General features: G+C 46.9%; 1 protein-coding gene across 6 annotated transcripts in view; it reads left to right on the top strand.

Moving 5' to 3' along the window:
- The window catches only part of TRIO (trio Rho guanine nucleotide exchange factor), a 326,106-nt gene that overhangs the window by 83,775 nt on the left and 216,224 nt on the right, over nucleotides 1-26,107 (top strand). The window lies entirely within an intron of this gene.

Genomic DNA, 26,107 nt, shown 5'->3' with positions numbered 1-26,107 from the left:
AGGGTTGTGGCCTGCAACCCAGGCATGTGCCCTGACTGGGAAGGGATGGAATTTCTTTCTTTTTTTTTAAAGATTTTATTTATTTATTTATTTTTAGAGAGGGAAGGGGGGGGAGAGAGGGGGTAGAGAGAGAGACAGAGACAGAGACAGAGAGACAGACAGACATCAATGTACGGTTGCTGGGGGTTATGGCCTGCAACCCAGGAATGTACCCTGGCTGGGAATTGAACCTGGGACACTTTGGTTCCCAGCCCGCACTCAATCCACTGAGCTACGCCAGCCAGGGCTGGAATTTCTTTATTAAAGCTGTTAGCAAGACCCATTTTGAAATATAATATGATAAATTTTGAAATTTGTACTTCTTTCTCATCACAGTGAAACGGAAGTTTTTAAGAGTAATTCTTGGGTCTCTAGAGTATCTGAGTGATTAAAATACCAGTGATAATTTTTTGGAGAAATAGCAGTGCATTTTAATACCTTGAAAGAAACAAAAATGCCACTTTGATTCTTTTGTGTTATTTGTCAGTGTTATAATTAAGGCTTCTTCCTGCCATGGGGTTTATTTTAGGTGAAGATCTCAAAAACAATTTGACGGTTTTATTCAAAGAAGAATATTTTCCAAATACCTTTCTTTTATTTTAACTACAAATGTAGGCCTTTTATGGGGCATGTCTCATACATATTCAAATTCATAGGTAATTATCCTTTGAACATCATAAATTAGCCTTATATCATAATAGGGAACTGAATGATGTTGATTTAGGGAAACCAGGTAGAAATTACAGATGAGGCAGAAGATTTTGTAACCTTTTAGTGGTTGTTTAGTATGATCATAAAATCTATGTGTTGTAAACTCAAGTACTTAATTAGGGTTATCTCTATCCGATGCCGTGGGAACAGCCTGGGAGAGTTGATAGAATCAGCTGCTGGTCTCTACGCAAAACCATGTTTTGGGTTGGCCAAAAATGTTTAGTTTTTTTCTGTACAATGGCTCCAGTAGTGCTGAGTTGTCTTTAACTTCATTCAAAACAATTTTGTTAGGTCACATTGTGACAGCTGTCATATGGATGTGTATTTAAAAAGACCACTAAAACTGGTGAAATTTTCTGTAGCCATTTTAATGTTGAAGATGGAAGAAAATAAGCAACATTTTCAACATATTATGCTTTATTATTTCAAGATAGTTAAAAACACAACTGAAACACACACACACACAGATTTGTGCAGTGTATGGAGAAGGTGCTGTGAGTGATCAAATGTGCCAAAAGTGGTTTGCGAAGTTTCTTGGCACTACTGACATTTTGGCCAAATAATTCTTTGCTGTGGGGCTGTCTCATGCATTGGAAGATGTTTAGCAGCACCCCTGGCCTCTACCCACTAGAAGCCAATAGCAGGAGAGAGCCAACATACTCAAAATATCCAAATCAATAAAGTTATTGGTGAAAATGAAAATGAAAAATGAGTCTTTTATAGAAAAACTAAAAGGACTTTTTGGCCAACCCAATACTTTAAAAAAGTTTTTAGAGCCTTTAATTTAATTGGAACTCCGTTCCTATTACAGGCTGATATTTATATTCATTTTGCTGTGGATGGAGAGAAATTTTCAGCTCTAAAACTCTGATCGTAGCGTCCTTCACATTTCATTTCCTTCACTGTGTAAATAACACAGTTTGCAGAAAGTAAAGCAGGTAACACTGAAACGCACATGTGCTCGCTTTAGCTTCTTGCTTCTCACTCTTGCCCCAGACGCCCTCTGCATTGTATTTGCTTCCAGTTTTGCACGTTCGATACGCCAGTGGCGCTGGTTCTATCAGCCGCACAGCCCACCGGTGCCGGACGTGGGACAAATTGTATTTCTGGGAAGCTTGGAACAGTGATTTGTAGCAGTTCAGTATATTTGACTGTTACAATCTTTGTAAAATTGAAAGGAAATTATTTTAGCGGCATTTTAAATAATAATAGTGAAAAATAGCAGCAGCAGCAACCGTGGTCACTGTGGTTCTTAGTGTGTACCCGGCACTGGCCGGAACCTGGAGTTGTCTCAGCTGCAGCCCAGTGCAGCACTGCGAGGTACAGTAACATTTCAGGGATGAACATGGAGGCTCGCACAAGTTGTGACTTGTCCCAGGCTACGCGGCTCCGAAGTAGCAAAACCAAGTTTTGAACTCAAGCAATGGGGTCTTATTCCTTGGCTCTTAACCACATGCTACTATTTTCTATGTGGTGTTTTCAGCTGACTGATAGAAAGTTCTTTTCTGCATATGTTGATATGGTCTTAGAATATGAATATATGTATCATGTATATAATAAAAGTGTGTACACAGGATAAAAGTTGTTAAACATGAAACACATACAACACCGTCCTGTGCAGATCTGAAGTCTTGTCAATTTTGATGATTAAAAATATTATAAAGTGTGATAGGGTTTTTCCTTTGGGGAATCCTCACAAGAAGAAAATAAAGTGCTATTTGCCAGGCATAGAAGGGTTTCTGGTTTTGTATCCATACTCCTTCACAAATGAGTATCATGAGGACAAGGTAGTAACATGGGGACTTTTTGTCTACCCTTTGATTCCTGAAGTTCCCACCATACGGGATATTGTTGGAAAATGAAGCAGAAATGAGCAACGCTACCCCCATCCTCTCTAAACTCCCCCTCTACTTGGGGAGGTGAATTGCAGGTGAGACTTGGAACTGCTGGTTACTAAGTTCCAGCAGAGGAGACTTTCAGAGGGACACAGACAGTGGTGAGCAGGCAAGGGGAGTCCCTCACACTGGGCCACAGGGGCCAGTGGGTAGGTGCTGGGTGGAGACTGTTTCCTCCCATCCTCCCCCCCTCCCCCCCAGAGATTCTCTGGAGGAGCAGGGAGGGGTGCGGCCGGCCAAGGGGTACCGCCACTTCCTCGCTGTGACTCTTCAGGCTTCTCTCTTCTCTTTATTATTTTGCCGTCTTCTCCTTTTCCTCTTCATGCACATTTATCCTTCTTCCTAGGAATGGAGTGTTTTTTTAAGCTAACTTTAATTTTGATTTAAGGTTATATTCCCTAATGCTAGGAAACTTTCTCCTCACCCCCATCAAGTTATGTTTAGCTTACAGGGTCCTCGGGTGATTTTTCTTGCTTTGTGGTGCTTGATGTTAAAAAGTTTTCATGTACCTGCTGTAATGGCCACTTTTGTTATGAGAGTCGCTTAAATTAGAAAATGATTTTTGGAAAGATAGACTCCAAATGGATATGATAATGAGAAAACATTATGTCTTATAATGAATGTAGTAGCCTGAGTTTTAAAAGAAAAATTCAGCAGGAGGATGTAAGCCAAATCTGTTTTTCCCAGCCTTTGCTTTCTCATACATTTATTAAGGAAAACATGCCATGAAGATAATTAGGTGCATTAAAAGGCCATACCGACTTTTGTAGGCTGGCCATTTTTTCCCCCTTAATTGTGTGTATTTTTCATTAGTTTTTGTCTTGTATGGTCAGTTTTCAGAATAGGCATGCCAGGAGCCTAGAGCTTCCTAATTCATCAAATAAAGGATATTTTCCAGAAAAATAGCAAAGGCTCATTGGAGCTTTCCATTGGCTGTTCAGCAAACTAGCTAGCATGCTCACACTAACACCCCCGATGCAGATGGGCTGGGGGCTGCAGAGGGGTCCCCCTGAGGGAGGGGTGCCTCCCACCTTCCCATCCTGCAGTGGGGCAGGGGGGTGGGACGCGGGGGTGTCTGGGCTGCTGCTGCTCAGCCACTGCCTGACAAACGTGAGTAGATTTGCCCTTTTATGCTTTTGTTCCATTAGTTCAAATAAGGAAAATAAACTATCATGGAAAAGTTTTGAGGTCTTTAAATAGAATATTTGGGTAACATGGGTGCTGGTGTTTCTTTAATGTAAGTAAAAACTGTAGCCTGTTTTTTGTAAAGATGGTTATTTTGCATTTGACGTTGCCAGTTTTGGGAAGACACGGGAGTTGCTGTTTCCTTTTGAATTAGAGCATTCAGTATAGAAATGCATAGGAGTTCTGACTTACGGTTTGGCGACGTCTGCCCTACGTGGGGCAGACATCCTGGGAAAGGCTGGCTCACCTCTCCGAACTGCAGAACGTAGGTAGAAACCGATGCTTTCTAGTGAGGCTGTCAGGGACATCGAGTTTTCACAAGAGTACGTAGAGGGCTGACGGGCAGCCTGCAGCCAACATTTCTGAGTTGGTTGTTTACGTTCCAGAATGTGTTTGTCTGTAGAATTATTCCTGGGACCCAGGCTCTCAGGCCAGACCCTAGAAATTGACTTACCCTGTAATAATGGCTGAATTACAATAGTAATAATATTAGAGGACAAACAGTAATTATTAAAGTAGATTTGAAGTTCTTCTGATGGGCCAGTGGGACCACATTTGCCCACCCGCCACCGCAAAGCCCATGTAGCAAAAAGCAGTGTCCCAGCAGCCCTGCCCTCTGCTCCTTGCCATTGATTTAGCGGCCAAGGGATCCTGGTGGATCCTGGTGGGGTCTGGTGCTTGCGGGGAGGTTGTGGTCACCGTCGCTGGGAGCTCAGGGGGAGTGAGGCTTGTGCCTGTGTGATTTTAACTTTGAGAGCTACATGTACCAGATTCCCTACAGCAAACAAAGCATTGCTGACAGAAAGTTTGAAAAAAGCTAGTGAATCTTTTGGGTCATTGAAAAGATGGTATTTGTTGTGATAAAGTATCTCTAACACTGTTTTCCTGTAATGCAGGGGTGTCAAACTCATTTTCACCCAGGGGGGCCACATCAGCCTCGAGCTTGCCTTCAAAGGGCCGAGTGCAATTCCAACTCCTTAACAGTTAAGGAGTAGTTACATTTATACAGTCCTAAAATTATTTCAGCCTTTTGAAGGCAACCAACTGCAAGGCTGATGTGGCCCCCGGTGAAAATGAGTTTGACGCCCCTGCTCTGATGGTTTTACCATTGTCCACCGTTAACATCGCCGCTCTGCGAGTGTCCGTTTGTCCAGGGCGCTGAAGTTGGGGTATCGGGAAAGCTCTTCTGCGCCCGTCGAAAATGCTGGCATCATTTCTGCATCAGTGCCCCCCAGGAGTCGGAGCTCTTCTCTCACTGCAGGTTCTCATTTCAACCAGAACGCTCCTTGTGGATGGGTGTGACGGGGTCCATGCACAGTTTTCAGATGGTTCGGTCCTTCCTGCAGCGACAGCGTTCCTCATTCAGGGCTGCGCTTGCTGCTCCTTCACTGCCCCCCTCCACTTTTGGATTAAAGAAAGAAAGGCTTAGCTTATTTTTGAGGCAGCTGCTAACAAAAATCTTGGTTTCTTTTTTCTTTTTTTTTTTTAAGATTTTATTTATTTATTTTTAGAGAGGGAAGGAAGGGAGAAAGAGAGAGAGAAACATCAATGTGCGGTTGCTGGGGGTCATCGCCTGCAATCCAGGCATGTACCCTGATTGGGAATCAAACCTGCGACACTGGTTTGCAGCCCATGCTCAATCCACTGAGCTACGCCAGCCAGGGCAAATCTTGGTTTCTTAAGAGCTCTGCCTGTCACTGCTTAATGATGGTATATGTCAGACCATGCTGGGGACAGTTCTGTTGTTGTGAATGGGCAGGGCCTCGGCTCGGAAGGGCTTCTCCGTGCCCCTCAGGGGCCTCTGCACTCCTTGCACTCAGAGGTCAGTAAGAAGAACAAGTGGCTGAAGAGTGTGCAGGGGGTGGGGTACTTGGGCTCAGTGCATCAGAATCCCGTATAACCGGTGGCCTGTGGTTTTGTCGTCACCACTGCCATCCAGGGCGTTTGTCAGATGTTAGCATTTCGGTTAAGTGAGGCTTTGGAATTAGATAGCTTATTTTGAGTTTTGGCTATGTGGCATCTATTCCAAACAGGTAAAAATGGGAACTACTTAGGCACCGAGTGTGTATTAAATACTGCTTTGATCGTTCTGGAAAGTATATTTTACTTAATGATGTAATGGGGAAAAACACATTATCCAGCCCCTTGACTTACTTAAATCCCTTGTAAATTTTACTTCCCTCTCAACTTGAGCTGTTTCTCTGATATGCAATACTATTTCACTGTAGCCCTTAAGACAATTTAAGTCAGAAGGTGAAAGTTCAAAACACACAAAATGCCTCGTTAAAACAGAAAAATAAAATACAACTTAATTGCAGGATCAACAGTATCCAAGTTTTGCTACCTCATTTCTCTTAAATTTAAAACTTCATTTACTAGGTGTTAAACTAGGTGGGAACTGGCAGGTTTAACATCATTCAGGCCTGGGAGGTCCATGTGCTCCTGGAACTTAGTATCTTTGTCCATAGTTTAAAATAGCACGTCTATCTGTAAAGTCACATCACACCACTTCACTGAGCTGTGGGAACTGGGAAGACACAGCCAGGAGTGGGCTGGGCTTTGCCCCGCCTGTCTCCACCTCTTGGTAGCTTCTCAGGCAGGCCCTGTAGCTGACAGTTCTCTTCTGGCTATTAGGAAGGCCCTGCTCTAGGCATTAAGGGACCAGACCAGTCTAAACCATAATGCCACTCTTTCATCCAGCTCAAAACTCTTCTTCCACAGTTCAGGCCTCTAACCTCCCTCTACCCCAGCCCTGCTACCCCCTTCCTCCATTTCAGCAGACTGGCTACAGGGAAAGGGTCATATCTATTTACCTCCCATCACCCCCCTCCCCCACCCCCAACCCCTTTCCTTTCAGCCTCTCTAGGTGGGGAGGGACAGGGGAGAGGAAAGGGTGACCATCGTTACCTGCCATTCCCTCGCGTTTCCTCTCCCTGTTTCTCTCTGCCTCTGTCTTCCTGTCTCCTGGGTTCTTTGGAGACCCCTCACCCCATGCCTGAAATGTTCCTAGACACTGGTGAGGTGACCTTTTTACAGCTTCTCTCCAGATCTTCTCTTCCTGAAGGTGCACCCCCTGCCACCCCCGTAGGCCACCTGTCCCGTCGGGCTGTCCTGGGCACTCTCCTTGGCCCCTGTACTCACACCAGCAGTATGTGTACCCTCCAAACTGGGAGGAGTGGCTAGTGTCTTTACGCCCGCTCTCTGCCCCTCGCCTGCAGAGCAAGGGGTGGCACCAGGGCTCTGCTGGGCTCCGTGCCTCCCAGGAGGCCCCTCAGCGATGTGCCTGGGGTCCGCTGTTAGAGTGCATGGGCGCTTGCCCCTCTGCCCTCTGTCTGAGCCCAGTTTGGGACGTTCCTGCCACAAGGGGGTTTGAGCTGTGCTGCCTCAGTCCGTTGTTTTGATATGTAGACATAAACCTTGGAATTCTAGGGAAAATCAGTCTGAATCATGAAAAAATTTAATAATGTGCAATTTACTTATTTTCAAATTTAAGGGAACAGTTTTATTTTGATGTATCCTGTTATTAAAAAATTGAAATCTTTAAAGGAATTCATTCTTTACCCTATAGCCTATAGGCTATAGCCTGTAGTTTAGCCTATAACATAGGCTAACACAGAGACTGAAATTATATTGAGGAAATTCTTGACCACTTGGAACCAGTTTTGGAAGATGGACTGAACGTAGTGGGAGAGTTTTATGGGACACACAGACGCACGCGTGTGCTCTGCAGGCTGACCTGTGTGTCGTTTCCCAGAGGTGGGCGCGCGGCTTCTGCATTGAGGAACGCAGTGGAAACGTGCAGGGAAGTGGACACGGTCTCGTTGGTAGAGCAGCCTTGGAGATGGGAAGGGGGGAAATGGTTTCTGGTTCTGTTGCTTTCTGGGCCCTAGAGCCATCCCAGACACCGGGTAAGAGGTCGCCCTTATGAAGCCGATGACACTCAGCCCAGGTGAAGCCGACCCCTTTGCCGACTGCCCATCACACCAGGCCAAGGCTGTTTACAAAGGTGGGGTGAGGCGAACACCCTCATTATTACTTTGGCCTTAAAAACAGCAGAACTTTCTGGGCTTTAGGGGAGGGGCTTACCAACAGAGAACACGTTCATGTGGTTTGGGCTTCATTTGCTCCTTCGTGTCAGTCTCATTCGCATGTGTCCAGGCCAACAGCTGGACGGACCCCTGGGCACCAATACCCAGTTGCAAGGCTGTGGATCAGGTTCAGGGGACGGCAGGCATTTGCTTGCGGGACACATTTTGTGAGCAAGGTTCTCAGTAATAATGTCATTTGGAGCCGACTCATGGCTTGCCTGTGTAATAGAATCATTTTAAAAGGAACGGAGCGGAGTTCTGACCTGGGTCACAGCCCTGCCTGCCTGAGGGCTGGTTTAAAGACTTGCTGACATCAGCTCCCCCATGCCCCGAGCAGCTCCAGCTCACAGTGGGAGAGAGTGTGGCCACCAGGTGTAAACCACAACGTGCCACCTGGCACTGAGTGGAGAGCCGGAGTAGGTCCTGGAATGAATGAATGTTCTGCCAGTTTTTGTCGTACCTAGTTTGTAAAAAGACCTATTCTTTTCCCGTTCCAGTTCTAGGAATTATCCTGTTAATAAACAGTGCACTTCAGAAGGCACAGGGTAACGGTGAATGTGAATTTGTTAGAGCATCCACGCTGCTTGATTTGATCATCTCGGGGGCATGCTTTATTTTTGACACAAAGGAGAAATAAGGGCGACTGTCACTCACAGAAACTGCAGCTGACTGTAGCACAGCCCCGTGTGGCGCCTAAACCAGCGAGCAGTTGCTTCTCTGCAGCTCATCTTTGCACAAAGGGGATGATGTAATCTTTTTCACCATGGCCACGTGGCACGAGCATGCCGTCACTGTCTTCACACGGACACCTCTGCGCTGCCAGCGCTGTATCAGCTTGGAACGGCTGTGCACTTGGAATTAAAATCGCGTTCCTCTTGCAGTGCCTCACTCCTCCTCACAGGCTGTGCATACTCCTGTTTATACATGTGTGTGCCTTCATGTTCCATGGGTGACTTTTCTACAGAAGCATGACCAGAGTAGCGTGCTGTAGAAAGCCACGGAGACTGTGTGTGTGCACAGGTTTAAAATTGGGGGAGGGAGGCTCTGTTGCCATTAGCAACCACTTGCCTGTTTATTAGAGGGTAACATGCTCACAGCGTGGGCTTTTCCCTTCCTCCCGCCGTGTTCTCGTGAGTTCTGACAGCAGCGCACCTGAAGCCTGCACACGAGGTGGTGAACAGGAAGACGACCACGGTCAGCGGCATGCGCGGAGAAGCACATCCTTTTTCAGCCACATGGGCTGCCTTTTGGCTGTCCTTCCTCTGTGGTCGTCACTCCATCCTGTTGTTGACTTAGGGCAGCAGCAGCTACGTAAGCACTACAGTGGACTGCGGCCTTATTTGTTCAGCTCTGGGTGAAACACTTTCCTGCGTTTGCTCATTAGATTCACCAACAGCTTCTGAAACCCACCATTGCAGGGAGGAAAGGGCAGCTGGGGGCGGGGGCTGTCTGGGGGCTGCCGGGTCAGAGGAGCGCTTTGCATTTGATTCCAGTGGCCTTTTTTCCTTTAAAGGAAAGATTTAGGTGTGGAGTCTTCCTTCTCCTCAAGCGACCTTGGCAATTCTGTTGCCAGTTGTTAAGAGCCCCTGGGTGTGTTGTGCGTCCCCAGCCAGGGAGGCTTAATGACATCCAGACAGCTTTGCACTCTCGTGCCTGGCTTTCTGGGTGATGTCATTGCAGTGGTCAGGTGCTGTGACCTCTGATATTGAAGGACTCACGAGGTTTCCGTGATCGAGAGGGCCCCATGCCTCTGGGAACTTTTCCGTGAAGCTCTGTCGGCACCAGTTTTGATCAGCTTTCATGGGCTGCACGTGAAGTGACAGTGCTTAACTCCAGTGCAGATAAAAATCACAGTGCCTTCATCCCCGGCTCTGAGAGCGCATTGTTATTTGGAGAACCTCGAGTCTGAGGTGACGGGAGATGGAGAGGAACACTGTCCTGTGCTGCATCGTCCCCCGTGGCACGCACGACCTCCTGCGGCCTCGCTGCGCCCCGGGCTGGGATGGCTGCGCTCTGTCCCTGAGGACAGTAGTGCAGGCTCCGGACCGGATATCACGGAACCAAGGTGTGGGGCCCGTTCAGTGTCGAGATGGCTGTACAGAGCACTAGTGCTGCGTACCTGTGGGTGCTCCCCTGCTGTCACCCCTCTGAAGCCTCCAGTGGCCTGGGGGGTGGGGACTGTCCCTGCAGGGGACGGCTGGGGCCTTGAGTCCATCTGTAGGGGAGAGGGGAGAGGGGTGAGGGCTGAGAGCGGCCTCATTAATAGGTGAAGCGGGTGCCAACAGAAGCCAGAGGATCAGAGGGAGATTATTCGAGGAAAGACTGTGTCTGTTTCTTCTCTAAAATCAGAAGGGAAGTCAGCAGTAGAGCTGTTTGGATGTGGAAGGGAAAAAATACAGTGACCTAGTTAGTATCTTACAACCTGGCTTTTTTCCTGGTGAAGTAAGAGGTGCCGGTTGGGTGAGAGGGTGAGCTCAGGTCAAGGACTTGAGGAGACCAGGGCATTTGGGAACAGCCACAGTGGCAGGAGCCTCTGTTCCCTGGAGACGTGGTCTTACTTGTGGGGATGGTTCACCTGGCCTCGGCCCCACGTGGCCAGCCTGTGAGATGGCAGTGAAGCCTTAGCAGAGGCTTCTGAAGGAGGCGCCCTTTCAAAGATGCCCTTCCCAAGCTATTGTGTTTTTAGCCTTAACCAGACCTTGTCAAATCAGACGCCGAAATAAAAATAAATACCAGTTTGGCTTCGTTTATACTTGTTTACAAAAGGAAAAGGTCACTTTCTGACTGAGTACTCAGTTGTGGTGATTTTGTGTCAAGATTTCGTCTCATTAAAAATTAAGCATCTTCTGTGCAAGACTCTTCGGAGACATTTTCAGGGTGTCAGGGCTGTTGCTTCTCCATCATGTCAGAGGGTGACGGCTCTGACTTGTGCTTCCGCTTGTGGTCGTTCTCCATCTCGTCTTCTCTCCCCGGCCCTCCCACCCCTGCTCCCGGCTGGGCCTGGCCGCCTCACCTGATGGCCTGGCCTCGGCCCGCCTTCTCTGCCGTGATGTAAACGTGTTCATGCATTCATCCTCAGCCTGCCACAGGTTGCATTCTGCAGGTGGCCTCTCCTGTGTCGCTGAGGGACTCACCTGTTCCGATGTGGGGCCTGTTCCAACTCAAGACTCTCAGGGGATGCCCTGCGCTTTCTGTTGCCACCTCTAGCAGGAACAACAAAAGAGGACAGGGGAGCTCCAGAAATGAATTAAACCATTCCTTGAACATTCCTTTAAAACTGTCCTTCCCAGGTCTGAATTTGTCCACTTGTGTTGGGCGGCCCGTACGTGAACCAGTATAGGTTTTTACTTTGTCTGGTTTGGGAGCCGGAAGGTGTGGTCCCTGCAGTACCCTGCAGAGGGGCAGAGGGACGATGAGGTCCTGCACGGGGCTGGTGTGCAGCCTTCCTTGCCTCCACCAGACTTGTGGAGATGTGGGGGGCAGGACAGGGGTGCAGGGCAGGGCGGCTGAGCCCTGGGCACTCTCCTGTAGGACTGGCCCCCACACTCAGGGCTCCTGGGCTTGGGGTTCAGCCATATACAGCACCCGCACTGCCCTCACTGGGGAGTCTGGCTTCAAAATCACCGGTAGCTGTTTATTTGGCCAAGGAAGCGCCCTCTGTCTCAGCATGACTTTGTGTCCCTGATGCGCACGGCCCTGTCATTTCACTGGCTTCCCCGTGGTGCCCAGAGGAGCTCTGCTGAAGGACAGGCAGTGCTCCTTCCAGGGAGGCCGGGAGCTCTGCGTTCACCAGACGGGTGATCGCCATGGCCTCCTGGGTGTGGGAGAAAACGCCAGAAGCTTTCTACAGATGTTCGTTTATACCTTATGATTTTCAAATGTCTGGGGTTATGTAATATACCAGCACACTAGGACATTTGTAACATGATTGGCGGCATGTAGTAAAATTCTTGGGTGGTGAGATTCTTGAGCAAACGCATTTGAGGAGCATTGCTTTAGGGCAGTGGTTCTCACAGTGTGGTTCCAGGATCCCTCGGGCTCCCCAGGAACTTTTCAGGGGATCTGTGAGTTAAAGCTGTTTTACCAGTAGGCAAATGCAGTAAGTCCACACTTAATGTCCATAGGTTCCGCAACTTTAAGTGAGACAACGTGTAACAAAACCAGTTTTACCATAGGCTAATGGACATAAACAAGAGTTAACTAAGGCATCTCCTCAACTTTATAATGAAACAACGTTGAACAAAATTTATGTTATTCAAGAACCTGCTGTATAGTCTCAGCTTTCTGTCACTCTCTTTCTCCACCGGGTGTAGAGGGCTGTCCTCCCTCAGCGGCGGGGCTTGTGGTGTCACAGCAGATTGAGGGCAGGGGCAGACGTGGAAATCACGGTTAAAGCCAGTCTCAAAAGCATGAAACAGTGCCAGCCTTCTTCCTGATTGCTTTGAAAAAGACTGATATTTTAAATAGAAAGTATTATTGTTACCATGTAATAGGCTTAATACAATATTATTTTTAAAGAAATTAATCCTTTAAGCTATTTCAGTTTTAATTTTAATATGGTAGGTATCCATATTAGCTATCTAGATCTAATGTGGACAGAATGAACAGATGACAGGAAGAATAAACCGAAAAGGGGTCTTGAGACCACAGCCTCTACGATCTGCTGCTGGCTGTGTCAGCGGGCTGGTAGACGGAGGGTGGGGAGCCGGGGGAGGGGGGCTCGGCAGGTGGGAGGACGGTGAAGGCGAGAGCCCTCTTCCTGCCGCTGCCTTGGCTCCATCCGCCCTGGAGAAGGCGGGAAGGTTTGCATTTTCCATCTCCACTCCTCCTCCCTGTTTCTGCTCCATGTGACACCAGTAGCATGGACGAGTCATTGTGTATCAGATAGGCTTTCATGGGAACCCCTGACACCCTAAGACTAACCTATAGTATTATGTCTTGGGGAAATCCTTTCCTGAAATCCAGTAGCGGTGAACTTACTAACACAGTTTTGGAGCACAGGCCTTTTGGAGGTGAGAGGCGGAGTTTCCGTGCAGGTCCCTGGAGCAGTTCCTTTCTGGCAGTGGCTCCTACGGAGTTTTAAATGGGAGGAACTATTAGGGGAACTCGGTCGAGATGGAAATAGAAGGGGAAACATCTGGGGTATCCTGTTCCTTCAGTGTCCGAGTTTCAGGGTGAAATGTGAAAATCTGGTTTATTGTTCTCTTCGCTCAGAGAGGTTAGAAGTCCAGATTAATTTTAAACTAATCTCTTGCCCCTTAATCTGCTTGTTTTTGTTTTCTTCAACTCGTTTTGGTAGAATTGACCACATGGTTGCCTCCTGTAAAAAAATACATGACTCATCCGACCAGCAGTGCAAGTGCATCCTCTGCAGAGGATGCAGAGTTACCGCCATTCGGGAAGGCAGTTTGGCGTCACCTCGTAAACCTGGAGAGGCATGCACACTCGGACCCACAGTGCCTCCCCTTGGCCTATCCCCAGGCCTAGATGGGCACTGGCAGTGTTCTGGGGCGCGCAGGCAGGGCCATTCACGGCAGCCTCACTTACAATAGCAAAAATGGGAGGCAGAGCAAATGTCCGTTAACAAGATTGCAGTAAGCTTGTGGTACAGTCTTAGAGCAGAGCATTAAATATAACTCAGCATGCATATCAATGTAGATGAACCGTCCACACCGAGATAAGTCGAAAGAGAATGCATGTAGTATGACTACATTCCTGTGTAGCTCAAAGACAAGCAAAAGAATGTGTATGCTGATTGATTTGGTAAATGGCACAACTATGAAGAAAAGCAAGGACATGTTTATCCTAAGAGTCACTCCAGTGGTTAGGTGTGGAGCCAGGAGGCGGGAACCACTGGCCGGGTGTGGAGAAAGCTTCTAAGGTCCCGGCATCGCCCTGGTTCTTGAACAGGAGGGCGGTCCCCGTGCGTGCATGTGTGACCCACACAGCCCGCCTTTGTGCAGACCAGCGTGCTCGCTTCTCAGTCTGGGCCTCTTTTGCTTGGGCTTCCCTTTTAGTAGCTAGAAGAATTAGAAAAATTGATTGAAGAGCCTTTTTGTTTTACCATGAAGTGAATAATTGAATACTTAAAGCCATCAGGGCTCTTAGAAGTTATTCACTGTAATAGCACCCACCTGTCCTCCTGCTTTGAGGTTTTGAGGTGGTGCCACTGCAGGATGACTGATGTCATGCCATGAGCTTCCACGGGGCCATCTGGGCTTGCTTTCACAAGGCACGAAGAAGGAAGACAGTGTGGTTTTCACCACTTTACAGACTTACTTGCGAACGAGTTCTGCCTTCACCAGCGGGGCTAAGGGTGGGGCAGCTGGGGCAGTGAGTGTGCAAAGGCCAGCATCTTTTTGAACAGTGTGGGTGGCTGTTTGTGTCAGTGTTTGTTTACTACATGTCCAGTCAGGGCAGGGAAACCCTGTTTGCTCTTGTCCGTCTATTAAAAGGAGAGACCATCGTCCACCAATGACAGAGACTGGAAGTGGAAGATGAGGACAGGGTTGGGGAGTGGAGAGTGTGGTCTGTTTGTGCCTTCTGGCCTCAGGCCTGAGCGAGGTAGCATCACAGGTGGAGCGAGACCTCCTCCTGGAGTTAAAGATGCCCTGGACACAGAGCGCATGCCGGTGGAGGGCCTGGACCTGGGAGCCAGCTGCCCTTTTCCTTCTGGGCGACACACCAGCTCATCCTCGCACCCTCCACCAGGTCCAGGGGTCCGGAGCGAGCTCAGGTCCTGGCTGGTAAAGCCGCCAGTAATAGCGTAGCTGTGGTCCCTCTCCCCCGGGCCCTTCAGAGCAGGAGAAGAGGACTCTGTACACTAGTGGAAGGGCTTCTGACAACTGAGAGGTGTGCGGTGAAAAGGTGTCAGAAAGGGAGCACTTTTGGGGTTATTAAAGGGTTTGTTGCCACTGTGTTAGTGAGAGGCTGTGAGATCGCTTCCAAAAAATGTATTCCCCTCAGGTGACTTTTTTCTCATCTGTCTGTCATTTCTAATTAATTGTGTCCTTATTTGCCCCTTACCATAATAGCTGGGAACAGGGTAGAAGGGCCTCAGGAGTGCTCAGGTACAGGTGGGTGCCCCTGGGCAACAGTGGGACAAGGGCTCAGGGTAAACTGCTGAACACTGTCAGGCAGATGAGTGCTCTGATTTTTAATTGTCTTTTAGTTCCTCAAATTATTTATAGTTCATCCCAAAAGAAGGAAATTGCCAAGGTTAATCTATTATGACTGTGATTTTAAAAAAATAAGAATTTTTTTCTGTGGCTTTAGACAATAACTACAGGTCTCAATTCTATTTTTTTTGTTTTGTTTTGAGTCAAGATGCATCTCCTTATAGAATGTAGTAATTGTAAGTAAATGGGCAAATTTGCCCCAAATTCATTTATTTAAAGCACTTATCAAACACACACATCTAAGAATAAGCTGCTTCCTCAGATGTCAGTGGCGGTAATCATTATTGTGCTCTGGGTGCTGTTGGTTAGTCGGTTCTCAGAGCCCACCCCGGTCTCCTCCCTGGCAGTGGGGGCTGGAGGGAGTCCCAGCCCTGGCTCCGAGCTAGATGCACTTGTACCTGGACGGAGACTTCAGTGTTGAGTCAGGACACTGTGGCTCTCGGGTGATGTCTGTATAATGTAATGCTGTTGGAGCGAGGTGTGAATTCCTCTCCACACCTCTGGTGTCTGTGCCCTGTCTCCCTTGGAAGGAAGTTGCTTGTAACCCTGTCATCTCCTGCGTGTCGCACACACCTGGCTAACAGGTGGATTTAGGTCTCTGTGCAGGTGCTGTAGAGGTCCTGCAGGTGAGGGAACTGGGGAGTGAGTACCACACACCGTATTTTGCATGTCCTTCCTGCAGTGCCATTTGTGTCTCTCTACTGAGCCAATTGAGGAAAGAGTGTTCCCTGGGATTCCTGGTAGATGAGACACTGACTTAGCAATTAGGGGATTGAAGAAAGGAAAACATTCTGAATAGGACTTTGGCTCTCAGGGCCCAAGTCTGCCGAAGTCAGCTTGCTGGAGAGTTTGACCTCTCCCTCGCTCCCCTCCCCTTTCCTCCTCCCAGGGCTGTTTATGGTAGGAACCCCATAACAAGCAGGAGGAGGCCCTGTGACTTCAGCACAGGCCCAGTTGACACCTGTCATCTCAGCTTCTGGCACAGCACTGTTCCAGATGGGATGGTGAGTTATGTGGTCGGTCACACAGCTGGAGCTGCTTCACCTCTGGTGAGGGTCACAGCCTCCTCGCCAGAGTGCAGGCTCCCCTGAGCCCGCGCTGGCTTCTGCTCCCCGAGGTCCCACCTGGACCTTGAATCAAGGGAGGAGGCCCTGTGGGCTGGTAATCTCCTCAAGGTCAGCAGGTCCCCAGCAGGGATTTCCTTCCCTGTTAGCTTCCTGCCCCCTCCCAGAGGGTTCCTGCCCCCTGGGGCACTTCTGTCCCCCTACCTTGTGAATTTGCATCTTTTTCTCCTGGTCAATGAAAGTGCATAAAAATACCAAGTGCTACTGAGTCAATTCACATTAAATCCACTTTTATATAGAAACTTGTTTCCCATCCGTATATCTAAATTATTTGGCTTAAATAAACGCCTTTGTAACCAGATTTTTAAAAACCCACTGCATGGGTGCAGAAGGGAATTCGAGGAGACAGCAGGGGTAGAGAGAGTGTGGATGAATTTCCCTTTGTTTTTCACATTAGCAGATGTATTACTTTTCTCAACCCTTTTTTGTAGTTTCTTAAGTTTCTTATTAGGAATTCAGTAGGAAAGTAAATGATAGGGCCCTTTCTACCAGAATTTTTTCCCCTCGGCTGGGAAGTGAGGGTAAGGCAGGACACCAGCAACCTGAGTTACCGGGAGCAAAAGGGGTTGCTTTCACCTTAACAGCCAGTGAGTCCTAAAGGCTGAGGTTGCCCTCACTGGTGTAATCTTAAAACAGGTGACATTACCTGTGACCAAAGTCAAGTGGCCCTTCTCCCAGCAGCTCTGCCTCAGGGCTGACACACTTGTGGAGCAGTCAGATCTCGTTAGGCTAAATAGAGGTTCTGGATGAAAACTGCAACCTTAACTGCAGGCTGCACTCGGAATTCAACCTGAAGACAAACAAGTTATAAAGCAAAGTTTCTGTTGTCCTTGCTTAGCGGGGGCAGCATTGCTTCTCCTAGGAGTCTAGTCCTGTTCCCGGCTCTGTCTTCTGGCCGGCAGACCCATGGAGGGCGGGGCTGAGCCTGCTCCCGCTTGTGTCCTGGACAGCAGACGCGTCACAGTGTACTTCTGGTAATTCAGGAGAACGGGAAGAGAATCGTCAAAGCACAGTAGGTGAACTGAACAATGTAGGCAGAACAGCCACATCTAAGTTACCAAGTGGGTTTCTAATGATGAACACATCACGGTGTTGACCTTTGAACACATTCTTTCTATTTTTATTTACTTGGTGCTTTGTGGCTATATCCTCTGCAGCGAGGATTTTCCAGCCCTTTCAAAATGGGACTTAATTTTAGTGCTTGTGATTGATACAAGATTTCAGTGGCAAAGGTACTACTTTTAGATGAATTTGCCTAATTCAGCAATGCCTACATTTTGGTCTGTATTTACATATATAAATAACAGTACATGTATTTGCAAGACATTTATTTGTCCATCAGACTTTGCTTGTTGCATGTACATTGTTAAGGCCACTGCTGGTCTCCCGTGCGTTTTATTTTGTTTTTGATTGTAAGCTCCTTAAAATCAGGGACATCCCATTTAGGGGGAAACCTCTAGTGCTTAAGAGAGACCGGGTGTAAACAAGTCCTGTCCGAGTGCCACGTGATTAAAAACACCAATTCTCAGCCTCGTTGAAGGGCTTGGCTGGTAGAAAGTTCTGCCAAATTCTTTGTTGATATTAAAGATGTATCTTTCTAGCGAGTTTATGTGGGAATTAAATCCAAATGGAAATAGCTTTTCAGCCCTTCCGTTGAAAGTGGTCTCTGCATTCCTCTTGGTGGTGGAGGAGGCGGAGCGAGAAGCCGCCAGATGCTCTTCTCCCCAAGCACAGCCTACTCGTCCCACCAGGACACGTTCCATAGTTAATTAAATATTTTTGGAGGGATGGCTGGGGTAGGAAAGTAACCTTTACTTACATTGTAAATACCCTCAAGTCATCATTTCCTACTTTCAGATGTAGATACACATACGTGAATGTAATTTTATCTACTGGTCACTGAATGTACTAGACAGAGCACTACCCATCACCTTAGCCTCCTCAAAATGAGTGTGTACAGCTGGTCAACTGTTGTGAGCTGTTGCTAACTGTCTGTGATTAGAAGGATACCTCGCACAGAACTCCAGGTTGGAGACTTCCACTTACATTTTTTAAAAAGATTTTATTTGTTTATTTTTAGAGAGGAAGAGAGGGAGAAAGAGAAGGAGAGAAACGTCCATGTACGGGAGATACGTTGATCAGTTGCCTCTGGCACGCCCCCAACTGGGGACCTGTCCTGCAACCCAGATGTGCGCCCTGACCGGGAATTGAACCAGTGACTTTTCGGTTTGCAGGCCAGCACTGAATTTACTGAGCCACACCATCCAGGGCCACTTAAAATTTCCAACTGCTCCAAGCACATGTACCGGGAGGTTTCTTGAGCCAGGGTTGGAGCTCAGACTGCGAGCCATGGCACTGCGCTTCACAGCCACTGGCACCATATGTTGGTGGTCCCTTCCCTCTAAGGACTCGCCTTCCAAAGAGGGGGCACTGGTGTGTATTCAGATCATCACTGTGCAGTGGGAGAAGGGTTCGCGGTGCCGTGGGCGTGCAGGATGAGGGGTCTGATCAGCAATGGGGGTGCCACAGAAGGGGTGAGTCTTTGAGACTTTCAGGAGGAGTTGTGAAGGTGACGGGTGTATGTGTGAGTGTTAGTGTGTGTAGACATGTGCATCTAGGGACGTGAGAGGGTGTTCCAGACACTTGGGAGAGCAGTGTGAGTGCAGGTGTGTGTTACTGCCGGTGATTGGAATTCCTGGCGTGGGTGTGGGGAGAGGGTGATGAATGGGGAACTAGTGAGGCTACAGAGGCGAGCAGACATCAGATCAGGAGGGACTTTTTGCCATGTCAGGGAGTCTGGGCTCTATCTGAAGAATTTTAGGGTAGTAAAATGGTGGGAGGTATATATTTTGTTTGTTTGTTTGTTTACTGATTCTAGAGAGAGGGGAAGGGAAGGAGGAAGAGAGGGAGAGCAACATCAATGTGAGAGTGTAACATCAGTTTGTTGCCTCATGCATGCACCCTGACTGGGTACTGAACCCACAGCCCAGGTGTCTGCCCTGCCCAGGAGTTGAACCTGTGACTCTGGTTTGCAGGATAATACCCAACCACAACTGAGCCACACCACCAAGGCCCGGATTTTGGTGGAGACAGCTGCACCGTAGGCATGCAGGTGCCCTGTTCTTCATGGTGTCTCTCTAGTGGTGACAGTTCCCGGCTATGCAGTCGACCCCCACCATAATTGCCCCCCTGTCTGCTCCCCCACAAATTTTTATATCTTCTAGGAAATCCCCTCCCATTCCAATACCTCTGGTCCTGGTATTTCCATACTGAGTACCTGTATCACAGAACTGGCCATGTGTGTTTGTAGCTTTCCCAAATAGGCTCAGTTCAACAAAGGTTGGACTGAGTCTCGGTTGTGTTTTAGGCCACCCACTGCAGGGCAAGTCTGTGCGCACAGAGAGACGTTTTAGTGTCACTAGTTTATGTGACTTGTATATACTTGAAAACTTTTCTGCACCTTATGTAATAATTAAAAATATATCTGTATAAAGGAAAATATTTATAGCTTTATTTTTACAGAATACAATTGTGATCTGCATTGAATGACATGTGGACATTAGAATTTTTTATTTTCTTATTGGCAGACAATAAGGGTGCTAACCTGTGTGAAATGTTTGAGATAATGATTAACAAGATTTCTTTTAGCAGTGGACCTTGGTTGATTTGCTAGCAATCAGATCATTTGATACGATCGTATCATTTATCTTGTGGTGGTTCATTTGATACCAGTTAAGTTTCTAAACAGCTTTCCTGAGAAGCTGCTTCTTAGGTGAAGCAAATCTGTTTTGGAGTAGGCCAGCATCACAGAACCATATGTGTGCACATACATGTGTGTGTGTGGGGGGGGGGGTTAGGATTGGGTGGCAAGGGTCCCTGAGTGCAGGCTGGGTGAGCTTCCCCCAGAGGCACCTCTTGCCAGGCTTCACAGGTGCAGACAGATGGATGCCTCCTTTTTTTGGCATTAGGCAAACATGAGGATGTGTTTTCTCTGTGCTTAGCCTGGTGCTGGTCCCTGAGGACACAGAGATGAATGGCACATCTGGGCACCCGATTCTGTTTTGATTTATGAGACCATGAGAAGGTAGAACCCCCTTTTATAATGCTGCTTTTTTTGCTATTGAGTTATTCCCTTCCATTGGTTTGAGTTACGCTTTTTAATTAACCTCTAATGCATAGTTAATACATAATGAAATTATTAAAAGTTAAAAATTCTATAGATTGTCTCATTTATCTTAAAATGTAGTTTAAGACTCTTTTTGTTACCGTCTTTTTGGTTATTTTGGTTCGTCCCCTATGTTTTGTGCTCAAGATATTAGAAACCAGAGCTACTGTAGGTTAAAATGCCTTAATTCCCTTGAATCGTTCAAACTTACATTGCTTTTTCTTCTTAAAGTTGTGATGTTGCAGTCTGTTGCTTCTCAAATTTTGTGAAGGAATAAATCAACCAGCCTGGTGGTTATTATAACCCTAGAGATTCTAAGTAGAAATTACGGTGTTGCACTGTATAACCTGTTCACGTTCCTGTGTGGGGGTCTGTGAACATGTCCCTATTCTTGATCTATGTACTTAATTCACTTTATATGCATTTTAGTGTGTACATGTGGGTTATAGTTATATCTATGTAAAAATAATGTAAGCATTGTGTTATGTTTTAATTTTTTATATGTTAGTAAAAAAAGACATTGAAACCATTTGATTGATGAGTTGGTATCTTTGTCCCTTAAACATTTTCATAGAGGACCCAGGCTAGTTAAAATGTTTCCTCCCTACTCAGCACTGGTCTAGATGCCTGCCCAACTAAACCCCTTACTAGCGCCAACGTCGTGCCGCACGACTGCCGCTCCCTGTGATCTGTGACTAACCCGGCAGGCACTGCAGAGGAAGGTCCGGGAGTCGGAACTGCGGACCCCCGCCTGGAAGGGGTGACGTCACCTCCATTGGTGCATGCGCAGGCGCGGCGCCGGTGATGCAGAGATTTATCACCCTGCTCTTTGTGTTCTGGGGTGCGTGGCGCCCGCTTTTCCCCTAGGTAAACTAATGAGTAAATTCGGTAATTACCACCAAGACTTAGTACAAATAAACCCTCCAGCTTACTTTTTAATGTACCTTTTTGTTGTTTCCAAATGCTGCTTTATTTATCAGCATTTTTTTACTTCTGCTACAACCTGTGTTTTTGTGAGTTTTTTTTTTTTCTTCAGTTTCTTTCACTTTCCATTTTCCCATTAGTTCAGCTGACAGGGTCTCTGAAATGGATAAGGAGCACAGCTGGTCTTGTGGCTTGTCTCCTCAGAGGGGAGGCAGGGGGTGAGGCTGACAGACAACTCAGACAAGGCGCCACTTCATCCCGTTCCGCCCAGATGATCAGGAAATAACTGGGTAGGACCAATATCTTGGAGAAATTTGGGGTTAAAAAATTAACCTGTGTTTTAGTTTAAATTTTTTAAAAATTTGATTTACTTTTTTACTCGTTTATTTCATCTTCAATTTTTAAACCACAATGTAAAAAGAAAAAAAGAACATGTAGGATAATGGGCTACATAATAGCTTTTACTCATTGTGAGCATATTTCCACGGTGCTTTTTTTCTTCTTAAATTTATTAAAAAAAAAAAGGAGGGGGGTGTTCCCTTTTGAGGAAGTGACCAGATGAGTGAGCCGTTCTGGTCAGCAGTGACTCACTTCAAGAGGTATGTGTCAACAACAACAGCACAGCGCCTGCCCTCTCTGCAGAGGCTCAGGATGAAAATGAAAAATTGATTTGACCAGTGAGGTATTAGATAGTGGAAGTTTCAGACCATTGACTCAGTTAAAAGACTTTCCATCGTTAAATGATAACTTGTAGAATATTTCCTCCTAGGGCAGAGAGGTTAATTTTCCTTCTTATAAATCATACTGCAGGAGTGACCCTCTGACCAACACTGAGCTTGTATTTCACAGCCTCAAACAGCAAGTGCTGAGGAACATTGGGGTGCTTGACTGGGGCTTCAGGGGTGAGGAGCTGGGGAAGTATGTTTGTTTGTTTGTTTGTTCGTATGTTCAGCCATCCCGTGTTTGCAGACTGCGCTGTGCCTGGCTCTATCCTGGGTGTCCGGGTTACCCCAGGGAGCAAAACAGCCACCTTCTGGCTAGCAGGCTGCTTTAGAGAAAGAGAAAGGAAAAACTATTTCTTTACGGGCAACATGATGCTTATCATTTAAAGACATGAACAGTTTGGGAGGAGTTTAAATTTTTTCTGACAGTGACATGATGCTGTACCAAATAGCCATTTAAAAGGGGATTACAGAATCAATTTTGGGAAGTGATACCATGCTGAACCTTGGAGTTGAGACTTTTTAAATGAATATATTAAAACCTCTAAATAATCAAATTCACTTGTTTTAGGAAAAAAGATTATTTGTGTTGATTTGAAACTGGAAGGAAGAAAGGAAACCATCAAGCGCTATCTGCATTTATATCAACAATGATAAAATTTGATTTCTAACCCAAACCCCTTTCCCCGAATGGTGTTCAATGAATAGTAATCTCAGGATCTTAGAGGAAGAGCAGACGTAACCATGTGAACATTCTGACCAGATTCCTTGTAGGTTTGTCTGGAAAGTGCACTTGGTGCATCCATGCCTTTTAGGCCCCAGTGGACTGTCCTGGGCTGCCGGCCGTCTGGGCTGTGTGCTCTGTCTCCTGAAGCTAGCTAGCATTTCATTAATATTTACATTGGCTTCTTTGTCTCAGGTAGCAAAATGGACTCTGAATTGTAACAAGAACCCCACCTGTCTTTCTGCACACTTCAATATAAGCTCTGTGTCATTTAAAAAGTATATACAGTAATTCAAGAAATGAGTACAACTAAATGTCCTCTGACTTCGGCCAGTTACCCCTTTCAAGTTGCTCTTTTTCTGCCCTTTCTCTTCTAATTTTTTAGCAAAAGTCCCTTCATAGTATCCCCGTCCACCTATTATTGGCAATTTCAAACTCCCTTGGTGACAGTTGGATGTAAAACTGCCGCTCACCCCTGGTCTGTGGTCTCAGAAGTGTCGCTCCACGGTGGCTGTGGCTGCTCCTTTCCCTCTCTGGAAGTGTGGGCGGAGAGGTGTGTGCTTCCCGGCGTTGTCACTGAGCGCGTCCCTTTGTTCCACAAGTTCGGGAGCCACAGCTGGGCCCTTCAACGCGTGAAGAAAGAAGGCAGCAGTGTCTGTAGTGTAATCTAGAATCAGCAGAATAGCACAGAAGCCATTTCTTTGTAATTTTTTTTAAATAGTCACACACTCAGTTTTCATAAGTAGCTCTTCAGGGCTTGGAACAGAATCTGCCTTTTTGATATGAGGATATTTCATGGCTGAGTTCTTCCTGCTTTTCATTGAAAGTTACATGGTGTATTAAATCTCGCTTTAGTATGTATACATACGTCCTCAGTCTTTTGCTTATTGCGTCTGTTTTTAAAAGCAGAAATGAAATTAAAAATAATGCTTAAATGACCTCCATAATAGCCACAAACTATTTCTTTGTGTGGTTAGTTTTATATTTCTGCCTTTTCCCCATTTTCTTGTTTAGAAAGTTTTAACTGACAATTTTAATAACATTAACAATTCTTTTCCTGTGACATATTGAATAAAAACATCGTGGTAAAACTGTTTAGAATTTATATTCTAGCCTGTGTTTGGACATGTACATATATCACAATACAAGTATAACACATGTCAACACCAATTTAGGATTGATTCATGTGCCTTTCCTCTCCGAGAAAGACTGAGATTTTTTAAGGGGGAAATTCAGGTGATAGACTATTGTCACCACAGTTTTAAGAAACTCAAGATACAAGGGAATGAATCTGTGGCTTATAGTAGGACATAGAAAATTGCAGTTTTCATTGTTAAGTTTTGTTTTCTCCACCTTCTTTTCACATCAGTGTGATATTCTTCCTGGGCCCGGGTGGGGGGGGGGGTTGGCCTGGCACGTGGCAGCCGTAACTCCCATCATTCACTCCATTGAGGTGTTAGTGCATGGGTGTGGTTCTGAGAGTCAGTAGGAATCATCAAGCACGTTCGTGATTATTAGAAGTGGCACAGTCCTCTGTTGAGGCACCAGCATGGGGTTGGGACATCCTCCTTGTGGAGGATGTGTGAGCGGGAGCCAGACCCACAGGTGGGGCGGGGCCCCTGTTTCTGGAGTCTGGGAGTCCAGGACTGCAGTTTGGGCTGGCGCTGCCAGAGGGCGTTGCTGTGACTGGCCAGGGCATCTGTGGGCGTGGGCTATGTGGGAGGGTAAGAAGCAAACCTTCTCTTATCCGGTAGCAATAGATGGGGGATCCTTTACAAATCCCTGTAGATTGGGATCTACAGGTAAGGCTTACCCTTTCTAGAATCTCTTATCATTCGGTCTGCTTCCACATTTGTCTGGGTTCCCCTAGCACTTTGTACTGCCCAGGGAGCGTCTCACACTGTGCCTTACCCTAGGGGTATATAAGGCTTGTGTCCTTGAGGCCTGAGGTGGGACCTAACTTCTCTCTGCATTTGCCCTGCTGCCACTTGTGTTCACCTCAGAAGGAATCGGATGTAATCAATCTTGTAGACACAGTCAATGAATTACCCAATGGCTGGCAGTGGATTGCTGAGACTAGATTACATCCATTCAAGAGGTTTTGAAGGAACCTTAAGGATGAAATTGCAGACCTTTTGGCTCTTGTTTTGCCTTTCATAAATAGCCACTGTTTTACAAGCTTGGTAGGTTGCCAGCACGGAGCATGGTGTTGGAAAGCAAAATGGCCTAGTGATCTTGGAGGGGCAGGTTTTGCCGAGCCCTTTCCCGACCAGCTAAGTAGTCGGGCCTCAGGGTCCCCGTCGAGGTTTGTTTACTGCCATCCGTGTGCAGAGTCTCTGGTGACAGGAGATGTCATTGTCCATCTTTGTATACCGGACAGAAAAGATTTACTTTAAAACAATCCCACCACACCATTAACATAGTCATTCTTTGCTTCTGTGAATGATAATGTTGTAGAGATTGGGTTCTGTTGTATTCCTCCCCAAGGTGCCGCTCTCGTTGTTGTTGTATGCTTGCTGCTTTAGCAGCTACCAACTTGGCTGGACTCAAGCTGCAAACTCTGTCTCCTCTGCTGTGGACAACAGCTCGGACCGTGGTCACATCTCTTATCCTTAGTTTAGAGCTTAGGCTACTTGGAGCTTGCCCTGCACATGTGAGGCTCGGGGGGAGCCAGAGACTTGGTCCAAGTTTGTATTCTGATTTTGGGGGTCCCTCTTTCCCTCTCCATGATCTTCCCCGCCCTGCTGAGGTCGTCCTGAGCTGTGCTCCGATTCTGATTCTGGTTTTAGCAGCTCCGTGTGATTTAGCCTGGGCGCTGTCCTCTGACTTCAAGCCTTAACAGGGGAAGTGTACACAACGTCATTTCCTTTTCCCAAGAGTCTCTCCCTGCTTTTGGTCACTCTCCAGTGCCTCGACCTAGCTGTGTTTGCAGATTTAAAGTGTGGCAGGGCCAGTCCAATAGGGCCACTCAGAAGCCGCTCAGACAGACCTGAACTGGAAGCTCCATTTGTTTACCTTCTCGGTCCAGGTCTGCGTGTTTGCATTGGTTGTGCTACCAAGCTTGCATTCAGGATGTTTTCGCATACTATTTTGGCAAGAACAAACAAGAAAATAGGGATGGGACAGTCTTTAATTTTTCTCTAGAGTGTGCTCTGCCAATAACCATAGTGACTAGTTTTGATGAGCTTGGCCAGCACCCTTGAACCTAGATGACCTCTGTTAGAGACCTCCAAGACAAATATCCTGAGGCGTTGTCATGGGTATGAACATTCTGGACCTCAAACTCCCCTGTGGGCATTCACCCTGATGAGCTGGCTGGACACGTTTGGGCTGCAAGAATTCACTTTGTTTA

The sequence above is a fragment of the Phyllostomus discolor genome, chromosome 3, assembly GCF_004126475.2.
Source record: "Phyllostomus discolor isolate MPI-MPIP mPhyDis1 chromosome 3, mPhyDis1.pri.v3, whole genome shotgun sequence".
Taxonomy (NCBI): Eukaryota; Metazoa; Chordata; class Mammalia; order Chiroptera; family Phyllostomidae; genus Phyllostomus; species Phyllostomus discolor.
Note: the sequence above shows the minus strand (reverse complement) of the source record. Positions and strands in the feature narration are given on the sequence as shown.